The sequence below is a fragment of the Vulpes vulpes genome, chromosome 4 (genome assembly GCF_048418805.1).
Source record: "Vulpes vulpes isolate BD-2025 chromosome 4, VulVul3, whole genome shotgun sequence".
Classification (NCBI taxonomy): Eukaryota; Metazoa; Chordata; class Mammalia; order Carnivora; family Canidae; genus Vulpes; species Vulpes vulpes.
The window spans coordinates 845,202-857,231 of record NC_132783.1 but is presented as its reverse complement, the minus strand read 5'-3'; the positions used below and the strand labels follow the sequence as shown (position 1 = coordinate 857,231).

Here is a 12,030-nt window from a genome sequence, read left to right as displayed (position 1 = left end):
CTAGGAAAGGAGGGAACTGATAAGAAGTGGAAGTTCATAAAGACAGTTGGTGAGATAAAACAAAGAGAATCCGTTAGACTTTGGCTGTAGGAGTATCCCCCGTCATGTGGCCTGGGGTCGCGACACTGACACTGACACTGGATAAGCTTGGAGGCAAATGCTGCCCTAGCCCCAACCTGAGACTGTAGAACACCACACACACCCATTGTCCTGATAGTGTAAGTGCCCCTCCTTGATTTTAAACTCTCAGACTCAACCCTAAGGTTCAAAAACAGAGATGTGAGGTGGTTATAGAGCAGAATAGAGCTGCTATTACTTAGAGCTATTACTTACTTAGAGCTGTAGGTGTTACAGCCTTGACAGTGTACATACATACAGCAGGAGATTACTGGGCAGTGGGAGGGCACGAGGAAAGATGAAGGCAGGGGCTGCATGCACACGCATCGGTCCTAGAAAGTTACACTCCATCTACGCTAATCACAAAACTGGCCCAACCATGTGCCTGGACGCCCCTCTGCTGATGGCCTCTGGGAGGAAGAAGGAAAAAGGCAATAGGGGGAAAGTGAGCTGACTGGCAAGGTTGGGTAGATAATGCTTAAAAGTAGTGAGTCCTGTGGAAGCATAGCTTTTGGAAATATGAGGTCTCTTTTAGGGTTAATTCAACTCAGAAGGTTTGAATGCAGACTTTAATGAAGAACTACTTACAGTGCTGTGGGCTGGGCTTAGATGAGGGTCCTTACACCTTCAGGGCTGGAGGGACAGGGGAGGATATAATAGACACTAATTTTAAAAACCGTGTGCATAAGACCCTTGAGCTCTGGAACAATGTAGGAGCAATGACCCAGGGCACTGTGCTTAGGAATTAGGCAGCCACCACTAGAAACTAGGAGTTAAAGCCAGGAGAAAACAGTAAGCACACTTACCCCTCCCCAGACACAGAGGAGGGCAGAGAATGGATAGGGATGGAGCAGGGCGGGGCTGGTGGAGGGGTTGGTTTCAACCAAGAATAACGGGCAGGAGTAACTACCAAGAGAAACCAAAATTGGAACATGCCTCTCTTGAGGCTAGAACTGGGGGCTGAGGATGTTATCTGATACTGTAGAATTGTCCATTCACCTCCTGTAGGTATGAATTTAATAGGACATTTTCATATAAATACTTTTATTTATATTATTACTATTACATCTAATATGCTGTGAGCATGGTAGACAGGAGTGACTCAAACAGTCTCTGCTGTTAAGTTGCTTAAATGTAGTCTCCTTGGAGAAAGAAGATACCAAGCAAAGCAGCAGAGAAGAGGATAAATATGATTACAAATTGTGGTTAATTGCTAAAGTTTAATTTCATAGCACACAAAAAAGTTAGTGTTGCTTGTACAAACTTAGGTCTTTACCAGTGATACTGCACTCATTTTAAAAATATGATTACTTGAGAGTGGGAACAATTCTTTCTTGAGTAGCTTATTTTGCTCTTTTTAACTATGAGTACACAACATGCTGCAAATCGGATACAGAAATTGAACAGCTGCCTCTTCATTGTTTTGTTCCCTTGTTACTGTTATTTTAACAAATAATTTAAGCAGACTCCAAAACATCGAATTAGATGTATAAGCGTGCTTTAAAAATTGTATCATGATGTATTTAAAACTTGGTAGTGATTTCATTGCCTAAATATAGTAAATTTTTAAAGTCAATTATTTTAGCTGCTTTCTCTTTATAAATAATCTGGTAGTAAAACAGAGAAGAGATAAAAATTAACCCATGGATCCATATCCAGGGAATGGGGAAGTTCCCTCCACTTTCCTGCTTCCTGACATACGAACCTTAAATGATTTGAATGTCTTTGGGGGGGTGGGGGGTCTTTGGTTGGAATTTGCTTTTTCCTGCTTTTCTAGTAGAGATTTGAGCAACAACAGAGAAATTGGGAAAAGCATTACAAGCAGAGGAGTTTTATCCTGTCTTCCTTGATACTTCCTGTCTCTGTGGGTGTTACCCAAAGGGGAAAAGATAAATGAACAAGGAAGATGAGTGTCTGCTCTCGCCTTTCAGAGCATTCACAGCCGTCTGAGAACAGAAAAACTTTAAGTCCTGTATTCCAATGTCCTCAGCATTTGGTTGTTAAAAGAAACCTTTGAACATTTTATCTCTCCTGATTTAAGCTACTCTGTTTCCTCCATGAAAAAACTGGTGAGGGTGCTTTAAGCTGATACCGCATCCATGTAAAGTGTAGTCACAAATCACTGGAAGCTCACTGCTTTTAGAATAACCAGAATTATCATACTAATGCACTTCTTCAAAGGTTGTTAAAAATGGTAATTAAGTAAAGTCTGTTTGTTTTTGTGCATCTCGGAATGTTTTTTGTGTGGAGTCTCATTTGATTTTGAGAGGGTTCTGGGAAGCGGAGTTCCCACTAATGCAGGAGGAGTTTTATATGCTCAAGTAGTTAAATATGGGAGAAAATCTAGAATTGCTTCTCTAGAAATCATTTTGTTCCTAATAATCATGAGGTACGCATGCCTACTGCTCTAGAAATTAAGAAATTGAACCATGAGATCACTATGAAACTATGTCTAATACTTGCATCTTCCCTTCAGGGATCATTTTTTGATGTTTTCTCCAGGGAGTGTAATTTGTATAACCCTGGCTGGTTGTCTTGCAGATGTGTGTCAGCAGTCGCAGGGGGAGAGGAGCCTGCCACGTGATTGTTTGTGTCTGTCATCTTTGTATTCCGAGAGCCGAGCGTGTTAGTGCAAAACTCTAGTATAAAATGGGCAGACCGTTTAGAGGAGAGTCCGCTCTTGCTGCTGATGAGATCATAACCAAAACCCACACTCCTCTCTAGACGGAGAGATGCCCACGGAGATAAGCATGCTTTTTGAGAGGAGTCACTCAGCCACGCCATCACTGAACCACGGTCTCTCTCACTTTACCTGTTGTTCCTTGACTTGAAGTACTGTGGATGTAAATCGATAGTTTTCCAGAATCTTTGTTTCAGAAATGATTTTGTTTTAGCTATTTATGCCTGAGACATCCGAAAACCAAGAGTGGCCAGACCATGTCAGCTTAGAAGCTAGCAGTTGGAAGTAAGTTGTTTGTCTTCTGAAATACTAAGGAAGCCGTATGCTACCTAGATTCAATTTACAGAAGCTGACTCTTCCTTAAAAGGCAATGATTAGAAGTCCAAAGGTGCTCACGGAAATAGTGAACCTACTACCTAGATTGTTGATAGAAGTTTTGTCTTTGGAACATAGTGTTTAAGAGGAGTTCATAAGCTAACGTGCTGTCCTTGAGTCACTGATTTGTAGAAGTCCAGAGTAAGGGCTTGCTGCTTTGTTTTGTTTTTGTTCTGTTTTTTTCCATTTGTGTGTTTTTGGGGTTTTTTTTTCCCATTTTTGTGGTATATGCCTTTTTTTGTTTTCTCTGTTTACGAGGACTCCACTAGGGGGCAGACAAAAGAGTGGAGGAGGAACCCATACCAGTGCGTTGCATTCACTATAACCGGAAGCCCTGTGTTTGCTACTCCTTCTGGATTCCTGGGGTGAAAGTTCTTCTATGTAGTTGTATTTCGTGTAGTGTATCTACAGTGGCTTTTCGTATGCTTGTTTCTACGTTCAAAGTGTAAACATATTTATACAAGTTTAATGATAACTTTTAATCAGTTCATTGTCCTAGTGTTTGTTTTGCTTTTATAGCGTGTTTCTACCCTCAAACCACATAACCATCATCTGTTGATGACTGTAATGATCCCTGTATGGTTCCCCTCGTACGCGCAGACCCTCCCTCGTTTATTCAGTCACCACACTTTAAGGTCCTCCTCTTTGTCAGCCATTCGATGTGTTGGGTTGAGAGCAGTGACACGAGAGAGCCTACGAGACTGAGTGTAACAAAGGGTAAGTTAGGGTTGCCCTCTAAGCCATTGGATGGAAAAAACTAGGACCAGAGGAAGCAGAAGAGCTTCTTGATGGCCACAGTGCAAGACAGTTTTTATTTACAGTTTGTTTGTTTTTCCAAAGTGCTCATGAAGAGGCCAAGTGGGGTTGGAGTGGGGACTTCACTTGTTGAGTGAGTGAGACCACAAGACCTTCCTCTTAAGTCCGTGCCGTGTCTAGGAAGACGGCTGAAGATGTTGTGCTTTTTATTCTTCCTTTGTCTTTGCTCCTCCAAGAGTTACATCTTAGTTACCAAAAAGTCGTTTACTTCAGCCAGCCTACGGTTACATAATCTGAATCTTTAAATGAAAATCTCATTGCTCTGCCGTTTCATGGTCAGTTATTCAACAAAATACAGAGGGGTGCTTTTGGTTCCATTTCATTTTAAAGCCAGTACCATGAGAGGTACTTTGTTTCTCCTCAACTTTCCCACTGTTTTTGGAACAAATATCCTTTGTTCATGGTAGATAATCTATAAGTAGATTGCCTAATCTTTTAATTTTTAAAGAATAAACTTTAAAATGGCTAAGAAGTGGAAGTATTTATTTCAAGAATGTCTTCAGGTTATGATGCCTAACACAAGTGCAGTATTTGACTTTTTTAATTTTAAATTTTAATTGAAATACAGTAGAGTTATAATAGTAAATTAGTTTCAGATGTACAACATAGTGATTTACGGGTTATATACATTACAGAATGCTCACTAAATAAGTGTATTACAGTAGTATTATTGACTATATTCCCTATGCTGCACTTTTCATCCCTGTGACTTATTTAACTGGAAGTTTGTGCCTCTTAATCCCCTTCACCCATTTTGCCCATCTGCACCCCCTCCCCTTTTGGCAACCACTAGCTTGTTCTTTGTTATGAGTATCTTTTTCTCTTTGTTGTTGCTGTTACTGTTGTTTGTTTTTCAGATTTCATATATAGGTGAAATCATACGGTATTTGTCTTTCTCTGCCTGGCATATTTCACTCAGCATGATACCCTCTAAATTCATCCATGTGTTCACAAATGGGAAGATTTTATCCTTTTTTATAGCTGAGAAATATCCCATTGTGTATATACATATACACAATGGAATACATACGTACCACATCTTTTTTTAAAAAAAATATTTTATTTATTTATTTATGAGAGGCACAGAGAGAGGCAGAGACACAGGCAGAGGGAGAAGCAGGCTCCATGCAGGGAGCCCCATGTGGGACTTGATCCTGGGACTCCCGGGATCATGCCCCGAGCCAAAGGCAGATGCTCAACTGCTGAGCCCCCCCAGGCGTCCCTGCACCACATCTTCTTTATCCACTTGTCTATCCATAGACAGTTGGGTTATTTCCATATTTCAACTATTGTAAATCATGCTGCAATAAACATAGGGGTGCATTAGTGTTTTCATTGACTTCAGGTAAATACCCAGCAATGAAATTAGTGGATCATCTGGCACTTCTGTTTTTAGCTTTTTTTGAGGAACCTCCATATTGTTTTCCATAGTGGCTGCACCAGTTTGCATTCCCACCAGCAGTGCACAAGGGTTCGATTTTCTCCACATCCTTGCCAGCATTTGTTATTTCTTGTGTTTTTGATAATAGCCATTCTGACTGGTGTGAGGTGATACCTCATTGTGGCTTTGATTTGCATTTCCCTAATGATTAGTGATTTAGAATTATCTCTTTTTTTTTTTAGGAATAGAATGAAAATTAAAATAGTTTCCTTCAATATGCCTGTATTCATGTAGCAGCTGGGACTTTTCCAGATGTGTGTATATTCCACTTGACTTCCAGTCTACATTTATCTATTGCAGCAGCATCTATAGTCTCAGGAATGAGGAAGGGGTAAGAGATTGGATTGGAGAATGGATAGATTGAGTGGAAAAATACAGACAGGATATCCTCTCTCAGAAGGTCACGTCCCACCATCATGAGTTGGGGGTTTGTGGTATTCTGAAGTCCTCTAATTAAATGGGGGAAGAGGTGCCACGTCTTTTCCTCTTCTGCTCATCTCCCCCATTCCAAATCCACTCCTCCTTCACTCTAGTTAAATACCACCAATTGCATATTTAAAGTAAAATACTGAAATGTGAATTTCTGTGGTGAAGTGTGGGATGTCCTGATGACGTCCCTGAAAACCCAAAGCCAATCCCTGTGCTCCGAACTCAAGGTTTATATTTAGAAGACAGTGTGGATCCTGTCGTTTCAAAATGCTGTAAACATGTTTGTGTGGTTATTTTTAGCTTTTACAGACTTTAGTGAACTTTCAAGTTGGCAAGTCAGACACAGTCAGTTGTCGTCTGTTACCTCAGATGCCGGTACTTTGTGAATGACTCTGATTGTCTCATAGGGTTTCTAACATATTTAAAGCAGATAAGTGTAAGAAGTTATCTTGCGTCGACTGTGTATTGGGGTGTGTCTATATCTGTATGATTCTGCATAAGGCACATAATTTTTAAGCGTTTATGAACTGTATAACTTGGGTAACAGTTTTGCTTGGAGTTGAAGACGAGTTGGGTGCTGCCAAATGGCACTGCTATTCCTCTGGCAGAAATAGCTAGTCATTTTCTCCTTCTCCAGCCTTTCTCTCTTAGCCTTCAAGCATTAAATCCTCATACACAAATCCTTAAAGTCACTGTTGTTTTCAGCCCCGTGTATCTACTCCCTATTGGTCGAAGGTTATGAGGCTTGAGTGGTATAGAGGGAGAGATAGAAAGTTGACAGAAACAAGAAAGCTGGGCTCCTTTTTAGGGCTGGCACACCACAGAATGGGCAGGGGAGCACTGAACCGTTGAAAACAAAAAGTAGTAAATGACTAACAGCTTTTCTCATGTGATGAGATCATTGTCTGCATGTAGCATGAATGAAAAAGTGACTTCACTCAAAGAATGATGCTTAAGGGAAGAGTGACACCCCCCTCTGTCGTGGTGGGGAAGGGGCAGGGGGTCAGCAGCAGCAGCACCCGGGCTGAAGCTCCCACGTTTGCGTCAGAGATCTTCCTGATTTCATTATCTTGGAGTAATTTTTGTTCATGTTCAACTTTGCAGTTAGTTCCCCTCTTTGCATGAGGTTATTCTTCCTTGCATCTTGAACTTGCTATATTTCACAGTTGGTGTCTCCAGAATGCATAATTTATGTATTTGGAAGTGTCATCCTAAGGAAAACTGTGCCACATTTCTTTTGTTCTAGAAGCTTTGGTGTGAGTTTTATGTTTAGAAGAAAATTGTACTAAGCGTTATTTTGGCTTATTATGTATAAATGTAATTATGGAAATTTGAAATTTGTTTTTGTAACACTTCAGTGCTATTCCTCTGGTTCTTAATGTTGTTTTTGAACCGTGATCCAAGTCTCAATGTATCCGTGTTTTACTTTATTATGAATTGTGAATGTTCAATAAGAAACATAGAACAGAAAATGAGAACGTTTTTTGTATGTTTTGCTGGAAACTCAAAACACTAGCTCTATTCCAACATTAATTATTTTGGATTGGATAGCTGAACAAGAAATAGAGTTTAGAGATTTGTTGGTTTTATGGAAGACAATTTTTTTACATTCCAGATTTGTTATTGGCATTCTATTTTTTTAAAATCTCAATTGAAGTAAGCATGTTCCTTTCCAAATAATAATAACAACATAGATGACATGCATTTGTGAGGCAAAGTGAGTTTGTGGAACACAGTAAAGTCAGGAAATAGGTTCACATAATCATCACCGTCCTGGGCGCCCAGCTAATGGCAGCGCCCCACAACTCATGATGGGCTTTACTACTTAGAACCCTAAGACTCTTCAGCGGTTGGTATTGCCTGTCTCGCAAGTCAGACAAATGGACTGTAAAACTGCGCTCTCCATTTAGCAGTTAGTAGCCGCAGGGGACTAACTAAATAAATTAGAAAATCAGTTCCTCAGCTGTTCCAGCCACTTTTCAAGTTTTACATGGTGCCGTGTGGCCAGTAGCTGCTGTGAGGGCCGGCGTAGTCCTTTCTTGAGTTGCAGAAAGTTCCGTTGCACAGCACTGCTCTAAATGGCAATTAGAATGTATGTCTGAGCTAGAAGATCTTGTGACTTTAAGATGTGATACCAACTTCCTACCACTTCGGCAGCAACATTTAATTGCAATTCTCACACCTTACTTTTCAGTTAAACAAGGTACATTGACATCATGCTTCGAGCACATGGCAGTTTGCCCAGATTCTCTCTCATGACGTCACGTTCCACCGTTGGGCACTGGAATATCATTTACACAGGCACACACATGTGCAACGACACTGAATGTGTGTGTGGAGAGAGGATTAACTATAATTAAGTCCACTACCACAAGTAACGTTTCATAACTAAAATATGTGGAAGTCCTAATACCATAGGCACTGTCTGAGGTTGTAGTTTCGCAAGGTTCGTACATTGGTGGGGTTCATACTGAGTTATCTCTTGATTAAGTTAGTTTCACTTTTTGTTGACTGAACCTTGGAGAGGAGACTTGGTAGGATTTATGGCTGAACTCTTACCGAGTAAGAAGGCCTGTTGCTTTGGTGGATCACCCGTTTATGCGGAGACTCAGTTAGTGGACAGCAGAGCCCCTGGAGTCACCAGGAGATGCTAGTCCGTTTCTTCAGGTAACAGTCCTCACACCTCTTAGGTCACCAAGCCCTTGATGCTGCGCACTATGCCCAGCACGTAAAGAGGAATAAAACAGGATCTGCGGGAGGAAAGCAGCCGTACAAAGGATGCTGGACCTGCCAGAAGAGGGCGCTCGGGTAGCAGTGTGCACCAGGCGTTGGGGCCACCCCGAAGCAGTCTGCTCCACCTGGCACAGGTGACAGGTGACAGTAGAAAGGAAAGCGTCGCCAGTATTCTTTCACAGTTTCCAGCTGTTCCAAATGGAAAAGATTAGTTCCTTGCCAAAATCTCTCAGTATTTTGGAATTATTGTAAACAGCAGGGGGAAGAAGTCCTAAGAATGGTTTTCAAAAGCATTTTAGTGACTATGTCAGACTGCTTTATGGAGATGGAGCATATAACTCACTTACTCGATTCCTGCTGTCACCAGCCTCACTGGTCTGCTCAGGACAGAGGGGTTTCCCAAGGCCTAGAACTTTCAGTTTTCTCAAACAGGAATGGTTCTGGGAAAACTGCGATGGTTGGTTACTCTACCTATTGTTGAATATTCCATCGTTTCAGTTACTTACTCATATAAATAATATTGTGTTGAATATTTTGATGCTCTCGTATTTAGCTGCATTTTGCATTATTTCCTTAGATGAGACTCCTAGACATGAAATTAATGGCTCAGTGACTCTGGACATGTTTGGAGCTCATGTTGACTCTTCACAGCACTTTATCATACTTTTGCCGTTTTTAGCCAGATTGGTAAGAATTTGCTTGGACATTTTGTGCTACCTCTGCCTTCACAGGTTCTTAGGGAAATACGCAGGAAACAGGTGCACACTAGCTGTGGCTCCCTTTCTGAATCTCTAACTGGCCGGATTACGTACGATTCCAACTACATTTTCTTTTTTTCGCTTTTTATTGTCTCCCTTTTTTCACGTAAGCATGTCTTGAAATTCAGTTACACTCAACAAGCATTTATTACCTGCTCTGTGTTTAGTTTCATGCAGGACAGGGAATGTCCAGAATATCAAATCCGTAGGAGATACTGTCCCAGGTCCCTGTTAGAGTTCAGGAGCACCCGCTGCTCCGAGGCAATCCAGCTACCTTGTCAGGCAGGGCTGAAGCCCTGCTCCAGGAGGTAAAGTGGACGCCCTGACCCCGTTCACCCACGACTGCATCCTGGTATGAGCTTCCTGACTCTTAAAGCACATCGTGGAGAGAAGAGGGGCAATCAGAGGAAACCCCGGGCCGGCAGTCTTTCTTCCGGGTGCGGTTTCAGCTCTGCGTCCCTCAGGCCTTCGCCTCGGCCACTCAGGATGTTGCAGACTTTTCTTGGACCTACAGAGCCAGGCCCTTGCCCCTTTCAGCCTCTTCCTGGTCAGGGGAAGGAAGCCAGAAAAGCCCCAGTCAGAGCTGCCCTTGCAGTCCTGACGTTGAGAATGTGATGAGCTCCAGGAAGGAACCCTCACAGGTGACAGTGCCTGCGCCCTGCCCCGCGCAGCAGTCACCGCCCCAGGTGACCTCCGTCCCCTTGGGGCTTGAAGGAACGGGTTTCCCTGGTTGGGGCCCAGGTCTCTACCAAACTCTTCTTTGTAGTAACCAGTATTGAAGTGTTGTTCTGGTTCCGGCTTTCTTACCGCGAGCCACGGGGGTCCTATGGACCCCTGAAACTGTGTACAATGTCATTTCTGTGCCTTTTTCTAAGAAACAGTTTGATTGCTTTTATCAGATTCCCCGAGTGGCCTGTGACCCAGAAAAGGTGTAAGAAGTGCTTTGTGTACGTTAAATACCCAGGAGTTTCCGCCTTGGCTTCTTTCGTTTGTTTGTTTGTTTGTTGTTTGTTTGTTTGTTGTAGGACGGATGCCAGGGCTTGGAGGTCGACATCAGTTTAACAGTGATTTCTACAAGTAAATGATACATACTTTTAATTAATGACTTACAATTCCCTGATTTTTTCCCCTCAGGTACTGTAGTATTGATTTCTGAGTAAAATTTGGTTTCGTTGTTGTTGTTTTTTGCTATTATGAAGTTGTTTCAGGTCCAGCTACTTTGTCTTTGTCCGGGCAATATATGTAAACTATTAAGAGGTTTGTGGAGCAGTTGTTAGCCTACATCTAGGCATTGTTCCGCATTATTTTTGGTGTATTCTTTTGTTTATATTACTAAGCTAAAGTTAGCACAGATAGCACCAGGCTAGAAAATGGTGACAATGGTTTGAAAACAGGAAATTTTAGGCTTGTGTGTGTTTGGAACAGATGATCATAATGATAGAGCCAGTGGAGTGGAAACTTCCACCGAGCCTGTTTTTTCCTTATTTTGCTCTGTGAGAAAAGATGGTGCTTCCTGGAAAACAACTCAAGTCTTTTAAAGCAAGTGGTTCTCTTTTGTCCCTGTTTCATGGCTAATTTGTTTTTCTTTATTTTATTTACCCTGGTTGTATTATTATGGAAATCCAGTATTTTTTAATAGGTAAGGTAATTCCCAAAGTGCTTATTTTAGATATTTAATATTTAGATATTTAGTTCATTACCATTTACTGACATGATTTTTAAAGAAAATTAAAATAATTTGAATATTACAATCACCAGATTTTATGGGAAGTCTTTTAAGTATTCCCTACTTGCCTTTTTTTTTTTAACCCCCTAAATTCCAGTCTTTAAAACAAAGTAGTCATACTTTGTCTAAACTATTTCCTGACTAAGACTCCTTCCAGATGTATCCTGGAATTCTATATTTAAAAGAAAGGCTAAATTCATTCACTAATTTCAGAGTAAAGAAAAGAAGGTATGTATTTCCATGTGTATATAAACTTTTTTGTTTTATGTACATCATTCCTTAGTTTTTAAATATTAATACTTTCTTTTTTAGAGCATTTTTAGCTGTAAGCTTTTTAAGCATGTAATGTTTTTTAAATTATAGAAGTAATAAGTGGAAGCTCCTTGAAAAAAATCAGACTATGACAAAAGTATGTAAAATACAAATAGGAAACTTGTCTGACCTTCCCATCCCTATTTCTGGAATTAACTGCAATTAACGCTTCCAGTGTGTCTCCTTCCAGACACATGTTATCTAAACATAGTTTGTGTGTACAAACAAACACACAATAATGTCAGACAAATGGAAATTCTACTGTATGTTTAATTCCGCAGGTTGCTCTTTTTTTTTTCATTTGACAATTATCTTGTGGACATTTTTCATATATAGATTCTATCTCACGTTTTAAGTGCTTTGCATCAATTTGTTACTATATAGATGTCTCATCATTAATTTAACCATTTACCCCAATGAAGAAATTTAGATTAAAGTCTGTCTTATCAAAAATGGCATTTTCATCTTATGAAACATATCTTCAGCACTAACATTTTACAGATTTCGGAGATCATACATAACTTTTGAATTCTACCAAAGAATTCATGGTAATGATCTTCTTTCCTTAACTGTCAGTTGTGAAGTATCATTTAAGAGATTTCAAATAAGAAAGTTCCACTGTCTTTTCTTTCCCAGCTTTCAA

The 12,030-nt window shown here is 40.6% G+C and overlaps 1 protein-coding gene across 9 annotated transcripts in view; it reads left to right on the top strand.

The window, feature by feature from the left end:
- The window catches only part of GAB1 (GRB2 associated binding protein 1), a 114,725-nt gene that overhangs the window by 58,721 nt on the left and 43,974 nt on the right, over positions 1 to 12,030 (top strand). The window contains exon 1 of one of the 9 annotated variants that reach the window (XM_072755171.1): positions 2,746 to 3,082. The exons of the other annotated variants lie outside the window; for them this stretch is intronic. The gene's annotated coding sequence lies outside the window, so the exon portion shown is untranslated. Of the gene's footprint in view, positions 1 to 2,745; positions 3,083 to 12,030 lie in introns of those variants that run through there. 9 annotated transcript variants of the gene reach the window in all.